The sequence below is a fragment of the Eublepharis macularius genome, chromosome 10 (genome assembly GCF_028583425.1).
Source record: "Eublepharis macularius isolate TG4126 chromosome 10, MPM_Emac_v1.0, whole genome shotgun sequence".
In the NCBI taxonomy this organism is placed as follows: Eukaryota; Metazoa; Chordata; class Lepidosauria; order Squamata; family Eublepharidae; genus Eublepharis; species Eublepharis macularius.
In genome coordinates, this window is record NC_072799.1 from 24227088 (window position 1) to 24249484 (window position 22397).

The 22397-nt window shown below is 49.7% G+C and overlaps 1 protein-coding gene across 3 annotated transcripts in view; it reads right to left on the reverse strand.

Annotated features, from left to right (window-relative positions):
- Positions 1 to 22397, reverse strand: part of UNC5C (unc-5 netrin receptor C) — a 435854-nt gene that overhangs the window by 92968 nt on the left and 320489 nt on the right. The gene's annotated exons all lie outside the window — the stretch shown is intronic.

Sequence of the window (22397 nt, forward strand, 5' to 3'; positions counted from 1 at the left end):
ACCATGCCCAATATTTAAGTGAACACACCAGTGACGCTAATCTGAAGCTGCAAATTTAAAAAACCGAAGCCCAGCAGCACCGTGGACCTCCACAAAATCATTCCAGTATGAGTTCAGTTTTGTTTGTTCAACTCAAAACTCCCTCACTGAGCTGCCTTCTCCCATTCACATGCTGGAAGTTAAAGGTTTTAAGTGCCGCTGGTCATCCTTCCCAATTTTTCTGTACACTATGTCTGCATTTTTTTTTCCTGCAGTTTTAAAAGTTTAAAAACTAACAAAACGTCCTTCACACGCAATATGCATAAACAGAATATATTATACCTGTTTAAAACTCCTGGCCAGCATGATTGCAGATTAATTATTTTAACAAATGCTGTTCTGCCTGCCATCCCAGCTGGTCAGCCCGAGAAGTAAGCCCCCTCTGGGTGCTGGTTACAGGGTTAACTCCCATTATAGCAAATCTGAAGAAGTGAGCTGAGGCTCACAAGAGCCCCATACCCTGCCACAAATTTTCTTAGTCTCATAGGTGCTACTGGACTCTTGCTCCTTCTACTGCTACAAAGAGTACCACAGCCACCCATCCTGACAAAGCAGTCTGAGTGCATCTCCCTCCCCCCCTCCTGTGGGAACCTTGGTTTACTTGCCTCATTAGTCTGGGATGCAAAGCTCTCTTCCTGCCTGTGCATGAGTGCCAGATCTCTCTAATGTGACTAGTGTCACAAATAGTGCCACAATGTATCTGAAATATATGGCATACTAAGTTCTATGCAAGTTGAAGCTGAGCAAGGTGCAGTGCCCTACGGCCCACAAGCGGTAATCTTCCCAGGAAACGGGCCCCGCCCTCTGGAGATCAGTTGTAATACCAGGAGATCTACAGCCACTACCTAGGAACTGGCTGACCCATAAGTAGAATAAAGCCCCACTGCAATAAAGCCAGTGGCCGCTTCTCAGCAATGAATGGCTCCTCTTGAATTGCCTTTCCCTTTTCGTACCATCCCCTACCAACAAGGGGCAGGGAAGAATAGGATAGAGGAGGAGAGGAAGGCCTGGGTAGCCCCAACAGGCACAGTATTGACCTAAACCCAAGATCCCAGAGAAGCATGCCACACCTCCACTTGACTGCCCCCCAAGCTCCCTCATTCTCCCCCACTCCCCAGCTTCAGGTTGCTCCTGAAACCAGAGCTTTCCCAAGCAGTAGGAAGGTCCACCCAGGGAGAAGCAACACACATGCACACCCTTAATTGAATATTTCCATTATGAATAGCCCATCTTTCTTTGGGGGGGGGGCGGGGAAGGATTTCAGGTGCCTGGCTTCTGCTCCCCTCGCTGGGAGATCTCCCAACTCCCAAAGTGAGGGGGGGGCATTACCTGATTTCTTTTCCTCGTACTGGGCAGACTCCAAACTGATGGAGTGACGGGTGGAAGAGACAGGAGTGAGGGGCCGGGATGAGCTGATTTTCTGTAAATTTCTCACCCGCCGCCCTCTCATCCCAGCAGCAATGCACACTCTCCCCCCCCCCCACAAGTGCAGGCCAAGGCTAAGAGGGGAGGCCTATGGCTCCGCAGCTGAAGCGCCATGGCCACCATGATCCAGAGCTCGGAGGAAGGCGAGGAAGATGCTACCCACCCAAGCAAGTTGCCCCGCCAACTCTCATTTCTGGCATTCTCGCCGGCGAGGCAACCGGCGGCACTGGCACCAAAGAGTAGTTGTTGCAAGGCCAGGAGGCAGGCAGGGCTACTGCCGCCGCTCCCCTGCACAGCCCGGCCTCATCTTCTGCCCCCACTCTAACTCCCAGGGCTCGCGCACACAGGGCAGGCAGCGCCGCCGAGCTGGTGCGGCGCTGCTGGAGCAGAGCAGCCGTCGGTGTATTGGGACAGGGAAGCTGTCCCGCACAGCCTGGCCTCCCTCCTCGCTCTTACCTCTCGGGGGTGCACCCAAGCTGTGCCGCAGGTTTGGAGGCGCTGAGGCTGCACAGCCCCGGAATCCCAGGCCCAGCAGAGGTTGAGTATCTGCACATTCCCGAGTAGCACAGCCTGGCCTCTGTCCCTTGTTCTCCCTCCGGGCCAGCTGTATCCAAAACAGCCACTGCCGCCGAGGCTCGCTCGTTTGCTTGCCGCCGTTGCTGCAGCTGAAACCCATTCTCTCGCTCGCTCGCAGCAGGGGCCTGCTCACCTTTGGCGCGGCCTGCTGACCGCCGCAGCTTGGCTCACCTCCACGCTGAAGCACAGCCACGCAGAAGTGGCCGGTGCGCGACCCTGTCCCCGCAGCAGCCGGGAGCTGTTGGAGCAAGCAGGCCTCGCCCCGTGCGGGCCCCACACCAAGGCCTCGCAGCTCCGGGCTCTGCTTGGCCTCGCACGTCCAGCTCCAATGCCGCCACGGGCCAAGTGCTGAGGGGGGGGAAGAGCCCTCTGACCAGGGGCCCGCGCCGGATGTGCCTGGGCGGAGTTACCTGGCCCCTGGACACTCCCCACCCCTCCCCAACATGGCGGCCACCATGCTGCTTCCCCGCTCGCCTCCCCCCGCATCGCCCGCAACTCAGGCCCCCAGGTGAGTCTGGGAGCCGTTATGTATAGTAACTTTCCTGCAGTGCAGCTCTCAGTCAGGATCTACACATTAAAAGATGCTGTTCTTTTTAACGTCTCCTTCAGAAAGCTTTCTATTTCCGTACAAACATAACACGCAGATGCTGTAACACTGTGTTCAAGATAAGCTGCAATTGTGCATAATTACTAGCAGTGCAGACTGCATTAACTTCACAGCATTCAAATAGCAGGCTCCAAAGTATCGGGGGAAGGAGAACCACTAACTTTCCCTTTTGCATTGAAGAACTAAGATTCTTGCAAGAGGTTTGTTTTCTTTTTGTTTCTTTTCATGTTTCTGTTTTTGTCATTGGTTTAGGTTCTCTTTTTTTCTTCTCCAAGGGAGGCAAATATATCCCAGGGTGTTTGCACATATTCAATATGAAAATGATCTTGTAGCTCCTTTATGCTTCAATATGGATTCTCCGAGTAAATGATAACTTAGATCACCCACTTTGCCATTTTCTGTAATGAATTACAGGAACCACAAAATGTATAGCTGGGATAGCTCTAAGACTAGAACTGGGCCAAGCCTCTATTGAAGCCAAAGCATGGCTCCATGTGTTCAAATGTAGGCTAAAGGTCTTTTTCTTCACAAAGAAGGGCGGTTTGCTTTATGAACTAAACTAAGATCAATTCTACTCCCATTGGATGCAAGAAATAGACAACAAACTATCTAGTCTCAGCCTAGCAAGGACAATATATTGAGTAGGGTCGCCAGGTATCCCTCACCTCCCATCGGAAGGGTGGAATCCCTGGCACTTACCTTGTGCACTGCATGAGGTCCCAGAGCCGGAGTGATGATGTCACTGAGAACTTGATTCTCGAAAGCTTATGCTATAATAAAATTGGTTAGTCTTAAAGGTGCTACTGGACTCTTTTTGATTTTGCTACTACAGACTAACACGGCTAACTCCTCAGGATCTATGACTTCTGGAAGTGCATGAGCGTTCCCAAATTGGCCCCAAATGAAGCACGGGAATGCTCACATGGGCAGTGCAACAATGTCACTTCTGGAAGGGGCATTGCTGCGCTGGCTGGGAGCATGCACACGGTGTGCACTCCTGAGGTGCCTGCCAGTGGCGGGCAACCTCCGGGAGCTTGCCCCTTCCCACTGATCACTGGACAATCGGTGGACAAGAGGGAAAATCCCCAGGAGTTTGCCTGCCACTGGTGGGCACCTGGGAACCCTAATACTGAGACTTGAGAAAAGTGAATCTATACTATCAAGAAATGCATAAAAGACCTAGATTACTCCAACTCAGCTATACGAACTCGGAAAGTATTTCCACCCATTTCTTTGGCATCCCTCCACCTCCAACCATTCTAGCCTATACTAAATATCTAACAGTTCCTCACTACTAGTATTCAGGCTTGCATGCCTGCACGCTGCCCCCTCAGGAGTCCTACATGGGAGATACTGTAATTTGCCTTATTCAGATAGACTCTGCCAATATGATTTTTAAAAGGCTGGCACCTTGTCCAATAGGATATTGTAATGCACTCATTATTATGGATTGCCCCTATTTTAACTAAATTATCTCCTACTGTATTAGAAGATAATATAGCTCCCTATCTGCTCGTGGATAGAGACATAAGAACTACGCTGGCCATGGCCAAGTATCTCTCCACCGTATTTTCCTTAAAGAAATAAAGATTCCCTATCTACGGCTCAAGATCATTGGATCAAAGGAGTTTGAAAGAAACAGGAAGGTTTAGGTCCTCTTTCCATTGTTGATTTTGGACCTTGGTCTCTATTGTGCACTCATCTTTACACTTTTTTTTTACATGGTTTATATGGTACTCATACTCGTAGTGGGTTGGATCTCACAGTTTTGTTCTTTTAAACGAGCTGCCTTCCTCTGGGGCAAGGTGCTTCCCTGATGAAAGAGATCCTTCAATTATCCTCTTCCATCAGGAGAAAATACCTTGTACCAGAGCAGACACCAAATCCTCTAGTTTCTCTAGTTTCACTCACTTCATTTGTGGCCTCCATTTATCTAAATAATAATAAATGCTACAATCAAAGTACAAATTGGCAATGTGATCCTTAAACTCATATCTAACGGTTTGATTTTTCTAATATTCCAGACAGGACAGGCTGTCATTGAGTTTCACTGCTAATCTCTTCTTTCTGAAACTCTATGAAAATCCAAGTTAGTTTACAAAGGGTGCGTAAACTGATTTTTGTTAGAGTAATAATTTTTGTGAACTATAGACACCTCTTGGAAGATAGAATATAAAGGTACACAGAAAACTTGTTGGCCTCTGAGGTGCCACTGGACTAAAATCCTGCTGAGCAAGTGGAGAAGCTCACTGCCCAAACGAATACAGCCAGGAGGTCTGAGCCCTCCCTTCCAAAAACTGAAGACAGAAGACTGGGTGGGTGCTTTACTCAGTGAGCCTTAAGCATACCTTTGCCCAATTAGAGGCTGCAGTGACAGCGGATAGAACAGAATCCATCCATTCTAGAAGCATACTTGTTAGTATATCCTGTTATATTCCTCCAGCCCCTGAAGCACCAAGTGGTATAACAGCACCTGGACTCCCTCCAGCACTGTAATTCCTGCAGTAAGTCATGCCTGGCAAAAATTTTATCGAGTGCCATTTCATGCCACTTTCTCTTTCTCTATATTGAGTCGCTAAAGCATCTGCAAACTTCTCATGGCACTATACCTTCACACTTCAATCCAACGTGGCAGTAATTTAGAGCACACTGCACCTTGTAGTATTTTCTACTCCCCTCCCTATCCTACTCCCTGGTGGGAGACAGATGTGTTGTCTCTAATTATTCACTGATTGGCATCAGGAGATATATTAACATAATTGGCACATTTGTTCTAATTAACAGAGGGAACCTGCCACATGTCACCCCACATGAAATGTGAGACCAACAGCCATCAGCAAACAAGGGGGGAAAAACCCAACAATTGTCACAAAGGCTGCCTTGCAGCCCTATCAAATCCCTGTTTTGGCTGATGTTAAAATAATGCATTTTAAAATGAAAACAGATGAAACAGGGTTATGTTTTTTTCAGGAGAGTGCATAAATAAAAGGATATGGACACAAAATTGAAATTTGGGCTGCAGCGTTTGGTCAAGTTCGTAGGCAATGAGATCAATCAATTAAAAGGGTTGCTCTGAATGATCAGGCTGCAGATTTTTCATTTTAAAACTATTTTTAATACAAGTACTTATAAAAGCCATGGGTTACAGGATCAATTTTAGAAGAGAACCACAGAAGCCAGTATGATTAGAATGCCAAACTAGGATTTGGGACGTCTGGGTTCAAATCTCCACTCTGCTACAGAAGCTTCCCAGGGTGAGCATGGACCAGTCATACACTCTCAGACTAACCCACCTCACAGGGTTGTTGTGAGGAAAAAATGGATAAAATGGAGAAGGGGAGAATGTTGAAAGTCACTCTGGGGAGAAAAATGGGGCCAGTAATGGGCTGCAAAGTTAAAATGGGCCTGGAGCAAGCCAAGCATAGCAGTTCCTGCAGCACTGTAAGATAGATCTGTAGGAGGAATTCAATACAGACAAAGTCAACACAGTACCATCTACTACAGTTGCCAGTCCCCCACTAGGTGCCTTAAAGAGATATTGACCACGTCGGAGTTCAAACAGGAGAGTGATGTTACCAGTTTGAGTAGACCAGCCCCCTGGGGCCATCACCAATGTGGGGATTGCAATGTATGCTGCCTCATGGCTAAGTTTGAAGAAGTTGTAGAGGATAGATTAGGCACATCAAAAGGCTTCTCTACATGTAGAACACCATATGTAGTCTATGTGATTAGATGTAGCTGTCCTTCCATTTACGTGGGCAGCACGACACGTCCCCTCAAAATTAGAATTCAAGAACACATTTCGAGAATTAGGAACAGAGTAGGTGAGGCGCCACTGGTACAACATTACACTGCATGTCAGAACAAATTCCATGAATCTAAGATCACGGTAGTGGATATGATCCAGGAACCTTATACTTCAGATAGCCCCAGAAAGTTGCTCCAACTAGAAACGAAGTTGATATTCAAATTAAAGAGTCTGGCACCATATGGACTCAATAATGAGATTGATTATTCCTGTTTCTTAGGGTAGTAAGTCCTAGTGGTTAGATCAGTGTATTTTGCCTTTTCTCATTATGGCTATACTACAGAGGATGTTTAGCTATGCAAATTGATTCAATAATATGATTGTTTATTCTGTTTCTTAAGACAGTGAGTCCTAGTGGTTAGATCAGTGTGTTTTGCCTTTTCTCTTAATGGCTATATCACAGAGAGTATCTAGTTATGTAAATTGAGCCCTTGTTGTATGTTTGCATATTGATGCTTGTTGGATGATGGATGTAATTGTATCTTTAAAAAATGTTATGTCCTAAATGGAACTAATTAGTTAATTACGTCAGCTTCTGTATATATATTGGAGTCCTCTCTCGTTGTAACAAATGTCCGTTGCGCTGAAATGGTGGTTCATGCCAGTAATAAAAATATCATGTGGTGAGCTGTTCTAATTGAAGACCATTAGGAAGGTGTACAGTGAGTTATATATTTTCTAATATGAGATGCAATTTCTAATCTTCTACATGTGATAATATACATTTAATACACATTGACTTTATGTCCACAGTCCAATAACTGTGCCCAGGAAGAAGTTGTGTATACGAAACGGGAATGGTATAATATGCAAGCATAATCCCGTTGGCACATCAATATTTTCATTTGATCTGGATTGTGGTCACCCTTCCCTGTGGGACTTTCTGCCTACATTCCTGAGAAGGCTCTACTGCAGGTCTCACCCAGATGTTTCTCTATGAATATTACAAAAACACAGACAAACAACTGTTACCTTGTATAATTGTTACCTTGTATTTATTATATATTTATTTCTTGAATGAAATTGTATTTATTGTTGACACTTTGCACTTTTGCACACTTTGCCCCAATATATTGTTATAAAAATCTAAAATTTCTTTGACTGTATATTCCCAGTATTGTTTCTTGTAGTCCCCCACTAGGGGCAGGTGATCCCCCGCTCCCACCCTCCGTCCCCTGCCCCTGCTTACCAGGCTAGCAAGGGGAAAGGTGGGGAACATTCCTTCTGGTGTGTGCTCTCAGACTGTGTGCCACAGAAGACCAGTTTTGTCCCAGAACGGGCCTGATTCAGCCCATTGTGGAGCGCAAGAGCACTCCAGGGCATGTCACACCACCCTGGCAGCACTCGCATGCTCCACAGCGGCAGGGGATAGAAGCAGGGAAGGAGCCTGACAGAAACTTGAGCCAATGGAAGGATTGCTGGGATAAAGTAGGCTTGGAACAGGGAATGGAAGTTTGAGCTGGGGTTAAGATTGAAACAAGATATTGGGGAAAGGTACAAAAAAGGCAGCCCCAGGGCCAGGAAACGTGTGAAGAAAACAAACGGCCCAAGTCAATGAAGCAGGGTACAAACAGATCAGTGTTTAGACAAAGGAGGAAAAGGTAAGCAAAGAGTGGCCGCTTTCGATGAGGCAGCCTATGAAGGCAAGAGAAAGCAAAGAGATATGGATGAGGTTAAGCAAGAGGATGAGGAATGAAAGTGGAGCGAAGCCAGCTGGGTGCAGGGAATAGAAGTTGGGAACAGCACTCGCCCATGTACTGGATGAGGGCCTGCCTTGGACAACTGTTCCTACATTCATTCCCACCATAAGACAGCCAACAGCGTTTCTATATCTCCCATTCTCCCTCCTGCTTGTATCTGCCAGAACCCTCCCTCTATGAGTCACAAGGCACTGCAGTTGACAAAGCCACTTCCCAGCCATTGAGTATTCATTTCAGAGTCATCTCCCTGCTTTAACTCCCTTTGTAAAAACTCTATCTGTGCTCCCCCCCCCCCCCCCGAATGGAATATAAAACACCGCCAGGGCAAGAAGGCACCTGCATGGAAATGCATACACGTAGGAGTTCCAATTAAGGGACAACGGTAGCAAAACAGGAGCCGCTCTCATCCAACAAAGCAAACAGCAGTTATATTAACAATCAATTAGATACGGCAGCCACCTGATGCTGCACATTTGAAGCAGTCCCAGGTTGCTCGGAGCGCTCTGCCCAGACAATACCAGATGAACAAAACGTGTGCCGTGCTTGTCCCAACCTGGCAGGTAACCGTTATTGCTTCATGCCAGAGTGACACCCATCCATCCATCCATCCTCCTCCCCACTCTAACTTGATTTCTATGCAAGTGCAACAGCCAAATTTAAGCCCAATCGGGTCACCACGTTTTACAGCGGATTGCTGATGCTCTTCAATTAAACTCTTAGGGAGAAATGACCCCTTTATAATTAGCGAAGCAATTACCCCTGTGTTGAAGGTGCGGCGAATCACATATTCCAATGCAAAACTTCATTTAGCTGCTTATGGCATATTAACTCCTCTTAGATCTCATGGATGTTTTGATCTATAACCTTATTGCAAGGAGTTAAATTGATGAGGCTGCCTCACTTACAGACTGCTTCTCACTCCCAAGGAGATTTCGGCATCTTTGAAAAGAGCAGAAGCAATAAGAAAAAGGATTAATTGCTAATAACTCTGCTGCATTTCCCCGGGAGGATCCTTCTATGTACCCTAAAAAAAATTTTTCTTTTGCAAAAGTGGCTAAATCAGCTCATTAGAAAAAAGCGTGGAGATGCTACAAGCCCAGTTTGGAAGAAAAATCATTTAGAGAACATTTCCTACCACTATACATGGATCAAGATACAGCTAAAGACTCATCCTCAGGTGTTTCTAGATGTTAACTTGTAAACACCACTGCAGATACATCTAGGCAAGATCTGTAACAACTCCTCTTCAAATAGATTATTTTGCTACTGGGACAGCTGACACGTGAGCTTAATCCTGAATACCAGTGGGGAAAGTCTGCCATAAACTGTTGATGAGAACCTTGTAATTTAATGTTCAGGAACTCTACAGACTACTTTAGATTAGAACACAATGCTTGCTGCAATATCAGATTTGGCTTTTAGATCGATTCTGTGCAATCAAAGCCTGGCCAATAGATGGGTTGACATTTTCATCTGTGAAGTTTTTAAGAAGATTGGTATGAAATAAATATACATTGGGCCAACAACTAGGGAACATAGCAATTCCTACGGAATCCTGACAAACAGAACGGTTTATGGTTGTTGGGGGTTTTCCGGGCTGTATTGCCGTGGTCTTGGCATTGTAGTTCCTGACGTTTCGCCAGCAGCTGTGGCTGGCATCTTCAGAGGTGTAGCACCAAAAGACAGAGATCTCTCAGTGTCACTGAGAGATCTCTGTCTTTTGGTGCTACACCTCTGAAGATGCCAGCCACAGCTGCTGGCGAAACGTCAGGAACTACAATGCCAAGACCACGGCAATACAGCCCGGAAAACCCCCAACAACCATCGTTCTCCGGCCGTGAAAGCCTTCGACAATACATAGAACGGTTTATGCACAATTAAGAACTTCCAGCATTCAGGGATGAGAAAGAAACATCAATATTAATTATGTGTATGCAAGGAGACTGTTGTAGACAGGAGTTGACTTTCAAAGGATTGTCCATCCAGAATTGCCTAGGACACCACTGGTGGCAGGGTCAATCTTCTGTACAGCTGCTAAAGACAGAAATCTTGTCTAATATTGGCTTTACCATATAGTGAAGCCCCACGGCCATCTGGTTTTTTATCCCAGGTATGGCTCAAATGCTAATACTTGCATTAGAGTTGTTCCTGGTAAAGAACGGAGAGAACAAAAGTAGGCAAGGCGAAATGCCAATGGTGCAGTGGGAAAGTGAAAATTTATTGTACGGATACTTAAAAAAGAAGTATGATGCTTTTAAAAAAGCTCATACGATACATTTTCCATTTCCCACCATTGGCATTTGGCCTTATCTTTCGTCTTGGTAACGTGCAGTCCTCTTGTTTTCCTGAAGAGCTGAGAGAACCATGTGACCTTTCCTACAGCATCTGGCTCAGAGTAGAAATAGTATGACAGAAAAATAGCAGTGTGAGAGAAAACCTTTTCTTCTCCCCCAGTTTTCATGATTTAAGAGCCACTTCAACTAATACTTCAGAAATGAAGACCAGTGTTATGTGCTGAAAAAAAGGTGCCCATTGTAGTATATCAAGAGTGGCACTATCAGGTTTTCACCCGTGCATTCGTAGATTTGTTATTCAGTTTCAGATTCCTGATTAACTGGAATTAACGTTAACGAAATGATTACTGTCATTGCCTACATTACTAAACCATCGTTAAGCCCAGCAGTGGGAAGCTGTGTTTCTGAAAAGGAAGGGATGGGGGGAACCTATGGCCTGATCCTGGCTAAGCAGCTGGCCCCAGAGCTAGACAAAGACAGTGTTGTGGCTGCTTCCTTTTTCTTCTGTCATTTCATTACTCAGTCCTGCCCTGCAGAATTAACCTTCTTTTCCACTACCTGTTGGTTCACTAGTTCCCTAACACTGGTAAAGGGGGTTGCTAATTTTTCAGTTTTTCCATTATCTGAGCAAATCATCTCTTGCTTTTCCTTATTCCTTTTCCTAACCTTGACTTTGCCCCCTCAGTCAGAATGAAAGGCAGACACAGTATTTGGGTTCTAAAATGGACCGCTTTATTAAAATTACAACAACCAAACATAAACTATGGCAAGGGCCTAACTAGTGGTACATGTCAGGCCTTGGGGTCACTCCTGGACCTCCGCCCTGACCTGTCTAGGCAAGACACCTGCTGCCCCAGGTGCAAGCCATCCATGGTATGGCTGGGACCCAGCCTGGCCAGGAAAAGTGGTTCACCCCTTTAAAGCTCCCCCACCCGGCTGTACAGCAGCAGGGGGAGACTGGCTTGTCCAGGGGTTCCCCACCAGGGTGTGAACTCAGTCCTTGCTACTGGGTTGTACAGCAGCCAGCCGCTCCTGACAGACCCCTATTCCTCACCAATTGGGAGGTGCAAAGGGTGCTCACTGTCCCGCTCAAATTTTCCCCTAACTTCAATCCTGCCACCAAGGAATGAACTCAGCCCCACCCTGCCAATTACCTCCCTCTTCTCACAGTGCAAGGTAGGTGAAAAAACTCCCTTCCCAACTGCCAATCAGGGACAAGGAGAGAAAAATTCCTACCTGGCCCCAAAAGGCAACCGGCTAATCCTGCACTGCAATAGGGTGAGGTGGGTGGGCCGAGCATGAGGTGCAACTGAGCGCTATGGGGGCAGAGAAGCCTGAAAAGGCTGCTGACTCCACTCCCAAGCGAAAGCCCCAGATGCCTGGGTGTGCCTTCTGCCTTCCTCCTTCTGAGGAGGCAAAATGTGGCCACCGGTCTGAGTGGCTGTTGCCACTGGCCGAGAGGGCCAGATTGCCCCCTCAGTCAGAATGAAAGGCAGACACAATATTTGGGTTCTAAAATGGGCTGTTTTATTAAAATTACAATAACCAAACATAAGCTACGGCAAGGGCCTAACTAACGGTACAGGTCAGGCCCTGGGGGTCACTCCTGGACCTCTGCCCTGACCTATCTGGGCGAGACACCTGCTGCCCCATGAGGTATCTTATTTAAATTTAGGCATATTTAATGTATGAAGAGCAGTATTTTTCTTTTCTGTGAATTCACCGATTATGTAGGCCGGGGAATTTGGCCCTGGTGGCCAAATTCCAACTGTCTTCCTGTCTGAGCGGACTGAGGTAGTCTTGGATTTGGCATCAGGAACCCCAAGGATGGTTAGCCTTGGGAACCTCAATGTCCGTGTTGAGGCTGCCCTGACTAGAGAAGCTCAGGACTTCACAGCACCATGAAAACCACAGGGCTGTCCCTGAACATTCCCTGTACATATAGTGGGACGTATCTTCTTGACCTGGTTTTCTCTGGGGACAAAATGCATGGCTTGATAATGTGGGAATTTGCCACATTGCCTTGTCATGGACAGACCGGGTAAGATTTAGACTCACAGACATTCAGAATCTCTGCAAGGGTGGGGGGCTAGTTAGGATGTTCTGCCTCTGGAGGCTAATGGTTTCCTCTCTTATGGGGATTTTCAGGTCAGTGATGTTGGAACTGCTGTCACAGCCCTGGTTGATCTTTTGAATACAGAGATGACCTTGGACAAATGACTAGATAGTTATTTCTTCCTTTTGAGGCAGGAAGATACAAATTACCCCAATGGAGATGGACTCCCAGGGGGAAATTATAAATTCACAAGACGCAGGGAAGAAGCTGTCTCTTCTATCTTGCTTTTCTACTTGGATGGGCATACGCTCTGAAAAAATAAGTCTTTAGAGATTCCATCTTGCCCATGAGGCAAAGGACAATGAAGAGAAATCCCAACTCTGAGAATGAAGGAATTGATGGAGTTTTAAATGTTGCTACTTGAAGAATTATTAGCCAATCCTAGTTAAACATTAGTAGGCTGAAAAGATGGTGCATTTTCACCTTTCCTTTGTATTCTCGCTCAGCCTTTTTATTTTGTTTCATCACATCTTTAGAAAAATTTAATGACCAATGTAACATTGAATTGTTAACAATTAATTTCCATAAAACGAAAATTGTGCGCTTCTGCAGCTCTTTTAGGAAATATAGCTGGAATATGAAAGGAAATGTTATAGATCAAGTTAAGAACTTTCAATATGTTGCCAAGTAGGCCCCCTCCCCTGCTTTGAAGCCTGCTATGAACTGTGCTAAAGTTTCCTGCGTTGCTGTTTTACTGCTACACCCAAAGACTGCTGTGCACGTGTGTGTATTCTGATACACGTGTCAGTTTCCTGCCTGCGTGTCAATTACCCTGCTGCAATAGACTGTGTAGTTTACTGACTCCATGTTTGGTTAACTGCACAAAGGACTCTTTTTCTGGGCAGCCCTGCCCTGATCTGTGTCTGGACTTCCCAGTGTGCGTTTGGACTGTGTTCCCCGTGCCTGCTTTGCCATCTGCCACGGACCGTGCCTGTTCCCTGCTTTGGACTGTGTTTTAAAGTGTTGTTCCCGCTGCCTCCATGGGAGCCTGCCTCATATGGGCCCAAGCCGCTGCTAGCAGCCGGGCGCCTGCCGGGGAAACCTCCAGCGAGCCTGGCTAGGCGCTCCCTGGTCAGTTCCCGCCTGGAGCCTCCCGCGGGTAGGTCGCCGAGCTTGCCCTCGCTACCGGGCAGCCTGCTATCCAGCCCCAGCTATGCCCAGCCGGCATCCATGTTCTCAGGCACCCAGAAGACCCAGAGGAAGAGACTGCTTTGAGAAGCCATTTCGGCGAAGCGGGCACACCACGTCCGCAGCGAGAGCCCCTCGCCCCGCTCTGCATATCTTAGGAGCCGCCCCGGAGAAGAACTAAGTGCCGACCATCCCAAGCACTTAGAGAATGCATCTCAAAGAAACCTCCGCATTCCAAAGCTGATGACATCAGGACAAGCCCTGTCCGCTGGAACATCCTTTCAGCCCACTTGGATTTCCCCCTCCCTCTTTTGTCCCCTCTTCCTGAGGTGTCACTTATCACAATCTGATTACCAAAGTGGCCCATCCAAGCCATTCAGTAGCCCATTAGACCCTTTGTTTTAATCTGTGAGAACCACCAAGTACAGCACCAGCCCCAGGGTACGTTTTGGGGTATTTAAGCTGGTCTCTCAGACCACTCGGTGCCTCGGCCATTCCCTATCCAGACCTCCTTGCTGTCCGTCTGTGGTCCCAGTGCTGGCATTGGGCCACCTCGCTGCTGCGTCTCTGCTTCGCTCCAGGATAAGTGAGTATTTCCCTTACCATCGTTGGGAACCAGCTAATGCGAACGTCTCTGTATTTCATACCCTGTATTTCTTAGACCTTGTATGTTCTTTGTATGATTGTGCAAGCTAGGCTTACGCTACACTCAATACACGTGTTTGGACCTTACTCCTTGTCTGCCTCTTTTTCACTAGAGTGTCTGGGATCGGGACCTCCGTAAACATAGGTTATGATCCTCGCTTAATATTAATAGTTACAGACTGCTACAGCTAATTCCCCATCATAATAAAAGAGCAGTTCTGGTAACAGTTTACTGGTGGAGAATGCGGGCATAACCCAGTTCGTGTGAATACACGTGAGTCGACACGCGTGTCTTCAGCGAACTGACTTAGAGGAAAATTTTCCAGACCTCAGTGTAAAGAGTGCAATTTAGCTCAGGGAATTAAAAGTGTGAGTGTGTGTGGCTCTAGTGAGCATTTCTATCTTGTGGGTTGGCTTTTCCCCCATTTCCTCCTTCAGCCAGCTTTGGACTACTTGCCTTTTGTGGTGCACCGCGAGGCCCTCCAGCCGTTATAACCGGTGTACTGTGGGTGAGGACCTCTGAACTGGTGAAGTTCCTGGCCACCTTCCGGGCCGCCTAAACGCGTCTATGTGGGTGGGATCCCAGAAGTAGGCTCTACAGATATATATATCCTGAAGCAGCACATATAAAATTCTTTTCCGCCCTCCCCCGTCTCTCCTAAGTCCGTCCAAACCCCGTTCCTGCCAGCACTTAGGCTTCAATCCCCGCTCCGGAGGAAACGTGAAGGGATCGATAGTCCGTTTGGTTAGTTAGCTTTGGGAATCTGAAGCCAGGTTCCTGAAGCCCCGCGGCAGCCGGCCGCACCGTGCTTGAGAGTTTTAAGGAAGACTCTTGGGCGCCTTTCCGCTTGCGAGTTTTAAGTTAGACTCGTGGGCGCACCTCGCTTGGGAGTCAGTGGGACTCTTGAGCGCACCCTGCTTGGGAGTTGTTAGAACTCTTGAGCGCTTTTCCGCTTGGGAGTACAGTAAATTTACTCCTGAGCACTTTTGCTTGGGGACTTGCAGAGGCAGTCCTTGAGCACATTTAGTCTTTTGGTCGAGGCTTGGAGACTGTTTAACCGTTTGTCTCTGAGCACGAGGCCTGGGGACACTTTGAGTTTAGTTCTTGGGCAGAGAGCTTGAGAGCATTGTTGGCTTCTGAGCAGAGGCTTGGGAGCATTTCTGGTTGCCTGAGCAGAGGCTTAGGAGACCCCTTAGTTGCAGTTTCCGGGCAGAGGCTTGGGAACCCTTTTTGGTTTTCTGAGCGCATAGGCTTGGGAGACCCCTGAGCTTTGGTTTTCCGAGTAGAGGCTTGGGAGACCCCTGAGCCTTGGCTTCTGAGCAGAGGCTTGGAAGCACTGAGCGTTTTTGGTTCTTGGGCTTAGAGAGCTTGAGAGCACCCTCTGAGCCAGTAAACTTTTCCTGGTCCCGTGGCTTGTAGGCAAGCTTGAAACGGGAATAGGAATTTCCCTTCTCCCCCGGTGGAGAAGAACTGAGTGTAGGACCCTTAAAAATCCCCTTGTGAACCTAAAAGTAGAACCTTAAAACCCCCTGGTAAAAACCCTTGAGGACCTGAGGGAAGGATAAACCTCCCAAAAGGGACATAGAGAGGAAGAAGTTGTTAAAACCCTTGAGCAGCTTTAATCGCCCCACCCCTGGTGTTGCTGATCTACTCTTTAACCTCCCCCGAGATCAGCCTTAAACCAAAAGGAAAAATGTACCGGGCAAACCCCACCGTGCCCCGCCTGGAGAAGTGGCTAGTTAAGAAGGGAGATTGCCCTTGGGAAGCAGGTTCCTTCAAGGGACCCGACCCACTCCAGATAGTCAGAAGTGCCTTCCAAGATTTTTGTGAGAAAGAGAAGCCCAAGTCGAGCAAGAAGGACAGATACGGAGCTTGGGCACTTTTTACTGCCTTACAGGACAGCGTGTCCCTGATAAATAAACTACATATAGCGCAGGAAGATAGCGAGCAGGAAATAGAGAGGCTCAGAATAGCCCAGGACAAAGAAAGGAAGGAGCTAGAGGAAAAAGCAAAGCGAGAACAGGACGCCCTGCACCTAGAAATCCAGAGTCTCAGGGCCAGACTAGCCGAACAGGAAAGAGACCATGAGGAAAAGGCAGTTGAGTGGCGCGCTGAACGCGTCAATTTCATATTAGAAAAGCAAGGATTAACTACCGCTCTCCAGGACGCCCAGCACAAGGCTGAAGCGGCCACCGCTCGTGCCAATATGGCTGAGCATGCAGTAATCGAGGGACAGGAAAGAATCACTAAGCTAACCCATGCCGCCCAGTTCATGGCAGAGCACAATCACTCCAAGGTAGCTTCTGCGGACCACTCCGCCTGTAAGAGGGAGCTAGAGGCCCTAAAGCAGCACCTGGGAATGCAGCAGGCCGTAATTTCCGCCGTGCATCCCGCAGCCCTCTTGGCCCTCCCCGAAGGTAGTACCGACAGTTGGTCACCTCCTTCACCCCAGCCCGAGGAAGCTCCACAGCCCCTCCATCCGATAGCCACCAAAGAAATTGTCACCACAGACGATGATGGCAGGAAGACAGACCGAATAGTTAAGGAAACCCGCAATTGGAGGCCCGATGAGCTCCAAGCCATAGCGGACCGCATGGGACCCCTGAACCGAGATTCAGCTATACAATGGTTTGCACACGTGACCATGTCCCAGCCCTCTGCCAGTGGCTCCGATGTAGCTCAGCTGGCTCGCCATTGTGCCAGCCCCGAAATAGTCACCTCTCTTAACGCATATATTTCCAACCGGAGACTAGCCACTCGCAGTCAGTATGGTGCCATGAAAGAGTTGTGCGCCTTCCTGTGGCCCACCAAGAGTTTAAAGGCCCTATATATTGCAGAATCTCAAAAACCCGGAGAGGATCCAGAGGCATATTTAGCCAGAAAGCAGCTTCTTGCTGAGCTAGCAGATGAAGTAGATTTAGATGCAAGCGATGTACCCGACTTTGACGAATTAGAATTCAGGAGAGCAGTCTTAGATGGACTCAATAGTACCACCCGCCTAGCCCTAGCAGGAGTCGAGCCCGGGAGCATTACATGGGGAGAGCTGGAATCCCGCATCAGAAGCATTGCTGGCCTGTTGCGAGAGACCGGCGCCATCCGCCATGTGAAGTCCCCAGCCTCTCGTAGGAAGGAAAGCGAGCCGATTAGTGCGGTTACCTATGCCAATCATGGTCCCCACTCTCAGTACCGACCACAGGGACGCAGCCCGTATCCGGAGGCAAGGGGAGGAATCCTGAGGGGAAGGAGCAGTAGCTTTAACCGGGGAAGAGGACCGAGGGACTACCGTCCGGGAGTTTCCTTTGCGCCTACCCCGAGTTACAGTTCCTCCTCCCAGCAGGGACCCCACGAGCCCCGACTACAGGATGCACCCATAGCCCCTTCTCACTCGCGAGCATCGCACCCGTACCACCATCAGGTCTACCCGCCTCCAGATCAGTCTAATGCTTGGGGAGCATCGCAGGGCGACCACGAGGGCTACCGGGACCGCGGCAGCACGCCCCAGTCCAGGGACTCCCTCCGTTGGGAACTTTGGATGCGCCTCAAGAACATTGGAGCGAACATGGAGCTCTTCGACGGAAAGCCCACGTCCGTTCTAATGAAGGCGATCATGGAATGGGAAGACCAGCAGCAGCCCCCAGTGCCTCCGTCGGCGCCCCCTTTGCCGCCGGACCCTCCCTTCTCGAGTCCCCCAATAGCTGCGGTTCGGGAACGCCCGAGCCCCAACAACCCCTTTAGAGGAAGCGCCGCTCCCGCCGATCAGGGTGCAGGATCAGAATAGGGTTGCTCCGAGTCCCAGTCTCCCTCCGTGGGCATAGTTGCCAAACTAAAGCCGGATACATGGGGGAGACCGACAGTGAAGGCAGGGATCGGGACTCCCGGGGAAAAGAAGAAGCCTGCCACCCTCCTCATAGATACCGGAGCTTCACTTAATATACTCCGGCCCACCTTAGTTACAAAGGGCACCCAGACCCCCACAACCATGCAGCTTGCCGGTTTTGGAGGCGGCATGCAGGAATCCCCGGTCTGGCAGGACATCCCCCTTTCCGTTGGGAACCTGACCACCCGGATTTCGGCATGCGCAAACCGGGGAGAAGACGATGGACTTTTGGGCATGCCATTTTTCCGTGCCGAGGGACTGACCATTGACCTAGCGAACGGGCTCCTGTGGCGTATCCCGGGAGGCCCCGACTTTGTTAATGCAGTCCATCGATGCGCAGCCCTCAAGGCCCCCCTTCCTCTCGCCCCCATCACCGGAGACCCCTGGGTTCAGGACTTTCCCGAAGTGTGGGTGACAGACAAGGCCGAGTGTGGGATAGTGAAGGGCGCCTGCGTCCTGATTGAAGGAAAGGACCCCCCTCCCCAAAGACAGTACAAGTACCCAGCAGAAGCTGAGGCAGGGATAGCTAAGACCATAGAAGGACTCCTTGAGCGGGACGTCATACTCCCGATGCAGTCCATCTGCAACGCCCCATTGTGGCCAGTTCTGAAAGCAGATGGAGTGACCTGGAGAATGACGGTCGACTTCCGTGCCCTGAATGCCACCACCCCTCCAGTTGCCCCGGTTGTGGCCAAGTATAATGAGATCCTAACGGCCATTGCCGCTGGGTCCCGGTTCTACTCGGTCATAGACCTGGCCAATGCTTTCCACTCCATCCGGTTGCATGAGTCTTGCTGGTACAAGTTCGCGTTCACTTTCCGCGGCCAGCAATACGCATTCAAGCGGACCCCCCAGGGATTCCACTCCAGCCCCAGTATTTGTCATGCCCATGTAGTTCAGATGTGGGAACGCCTCCAACCCTCCTCGAGGCCCCACGTACTGAGCTACGTGGATGACATTTTAGTCCACGCCCCCACGGAAGAATTAGCCCGCCAAATCACCAGGGAAGTCCTGGAACTCCTCCGCGAGACTGGGTTCAAGGCAAGCAGGGAAAAGGCCCAATTGGTTCAGACCAGCGTCAAGTACCTGGGTCTGACCCTGGGACCCGAGGGTCGCACCCCGGACGCCCAGCGAATGGAGGTCATTTCCAAGCTGCCTGCACCCACCGATGGCCCCTCCCTCAGAGCCCTTCTAGGAACTTTTAACTTCTCCCGAGACTTCATCGAGTCCTTTGCAGACAAAGCTCGCCCCCTTTATGCTCTCCTCAAGAAGAACACTCCCTGGGAGTGGGGACCGGAGCAACAGACAGCCTTAGCCGAGCTAAAGCGCAGCCTGGCCGCAGCCCCGGCCCTAGCCCATCCAGATGTTACCCAGCCTTTCTTTATCCAGTTAGCAGTATCAGACAAGAGCATAGGAGCCACGCTCACCCAGCAGCAAGCAGGAACCGCTAGAGTAGTAGCCTATGCCTCTCGCAACCTAACCGCAGTAGAAACTAAGTTTAGCCCATGCGAGAAGACATGCCTTGCTCTGGTTTGGAGTCTGACCCATTGGGAATTTATCATAGGAGGTTCACGTACAATAGTTCAAACCACTCACACGCCCCTCAAATATATCCTGTCGGGAAAGATACAAGACGGACAAGTTTCAAACGCTCGCATAGCCCAGTGGACCCTGGCCCTGGTCAACCGCGGAGTAGAATTCAAAAGGGAAACCACTGAACCTCCAGCCCCCTATGGCCTATTGGTAACCGGGACCGAGCACGAGTGCCCCCTGGACCCGCCACCACAGGTTGTCTGGCCAGTCACTTGGGGAGTCCCGCTAGAGGAAGCCCGACAGAACGGCTTCACATGCTGGTTCTGTGACGGCTCCTCCTTTCACGTTGGAGGCTCCCCTCGGACCGGCTACGGCGCCGTGCGAGTGAGCGACGCCCATACCCTCAAAGGTCCAGCCCGCCCCCATTCCAGCCAAGCGGCTGAGGTGCAAGCGCTTCTGGCGGTGCTTGAGTTTGAGCCCCCAGAAAGCCCACTTGCCATTTATACAGACTCGGATTGGACGGCCAAAGCCGCCACGGTCTGGCTCCCGGTGTGGCAGAATCAGGGGTGGAGAGCCAGCGATGGGAAACCCGTAGCCCACCTACAGCTATGGCAGCAAGTAGCAGCACTCCTCCAGTCTTGCTCCGGCCCAACGCAGGTGACCCATGTCAAGGGACACCAGAAGACGAACTCAGAGACCGCTTATTGGAATGACCAGGCAGACCTTGCAGCCAAGGCAGCCGCCACTGAGAGTGCTCCCCCACCGGAACTAGCCACCGATTGTCCCCTCCGCCCTGTCACCACTCGGGCACAAGCCCGCAGCCAAGCTCAGGGAACCGCAGGAACACTAGACCTAGCACAACTGCAGCAATCTGACCCAGAAATAACTGACCTCCTAGCCGCAGGAAGGGATCAGACAGGGAGACTCATGATCAGAGAAGAGGAAGACATAGTTTGGGCAGTAGATGCAGCCGGCGAACGCCATTGGGTAGTGCCATTGGAAGTTAGGGCTGACTTAATTCAGTTTGTCCACGAGCAGGGACACCGAGGCAAGGATCTGACTCTGGAAAGGGTAAAAGAGGTTGGTTGGTGGCCTGGCATGCGCACCGAAGTAGCGCAATGGGTAGACAACTGTCTGTCCTGCGCTATGGTTAATGCAGACCCCACCGGACCTAGAGCTCCCCTCCAGCATCAGAGAATTGATGGACCCTGGGCTCGCATACAGATTGACTTTATCGGCCCCCTTCCCCCCACTGCTCGCGGCAATCGCTACTGCCTCACTGTCATAGACCCCTTTAGCAAATGGGTCGAAGCGTTTCCGTGCAAGCGCAACAATGCAGCCACCACCGCCAAACTACTGTTCAACAACGTCTTTTCAAGATGGGGCATTGTGCGAGTCATGGACTCCGATTTAGGCTCACACTTTATCGGGGAAGTTACACAGGAGCTTTGTAAAGCATTAGGCATCCAGCAACGGTTCCACATAGCCGGCCACCCTCAAGCTTCAGGCGCCATAGAAAGAACCAACCGGACCCTCAAGGAGGCTCTCCGCAAGATGGTTCGCTCCTCCGGGAGAGACTGGGATGAAAAACTCCCCATAATCCTAATGGCCATTAGAGGCACTACCGCAGTTCACGGGCTCACACCCCATATGGTAATGACAGGGCGAAGAATGCAGCTCCCGGAGGCCTTCTGGCTAGATACGCAGCTCCCTTCCGATATGCAGCCTGTAGTGATTAATGATGCTTGGGTCCAGGACCTGCTCTCATCCATACACGCCGTCCACATGCAAGTGGCCCAGAAGTTGGGCACAGCTCAGAAGGATATGGACCGCAAATTGGGATGGGTCAGGAACCCCAGGCAGTGGGAGGAAGGACAGCTCGTTCTGTACAGGAAGTTTTCGCAAAAGGCGCATTCACTAGCAGCCAAGTGGCAAGGCCCAGTCCCTATCACAAAAAGAGTCTCCCCAGCTGTCTATCAGGTAGCCATCCAGAGAAAGACAGGAGGAACGTGGCTAAAATACTTTCATGCCTCTCAATTAAAAGAATGGAAAGGGAAGCCGCTGCAAACCGCCCCTCCTGTGTATTACCCTGGGGGAACCGCCACCAGCCCAGCCCCCCTCTGCCCAGTGATTCGCCAGATATCACTCCACCCTGGGCCAGAGATACCGTGTGTCCCCTTAGACCAGACCTTTGTAGCTTTAGAATAAAAGAAACAATAGAGTATGTAGATATCGGTGTAAATGTTAAAAGTTTTTCCAGTTCTGTTCTTTGACCTCATTAGGCGGGCCCCACAGTTGGGACCCTTGGGGAAGACACGGCAACCAAAGCCAAATAGGACCACCACCGAAAGTGATTCTTAATTGGATTGTAAGCCGCATGTTCGGAAAAAATTGCACAGGCAAAAGAGATTTGCTGTGTGTGAAGGTGGTTGGAGAGGCTTTAGCCCAAGAGTGAATGCATTTCCAATATTGGAGACACACCAATAAAGGTGATCTCTGTATTTGAAAACATTTCACCCGCCGTGCTGGTGAAGATCCCGCATCTACGTAGATTCGGGGTCTCACCTGCCAGACCCACGCTTTCGCATGATGGTCGGCTTTGGCTTTGAGGGCCGTGCCTCCCCTGGAAAAGGATCCCCAGATAGCCC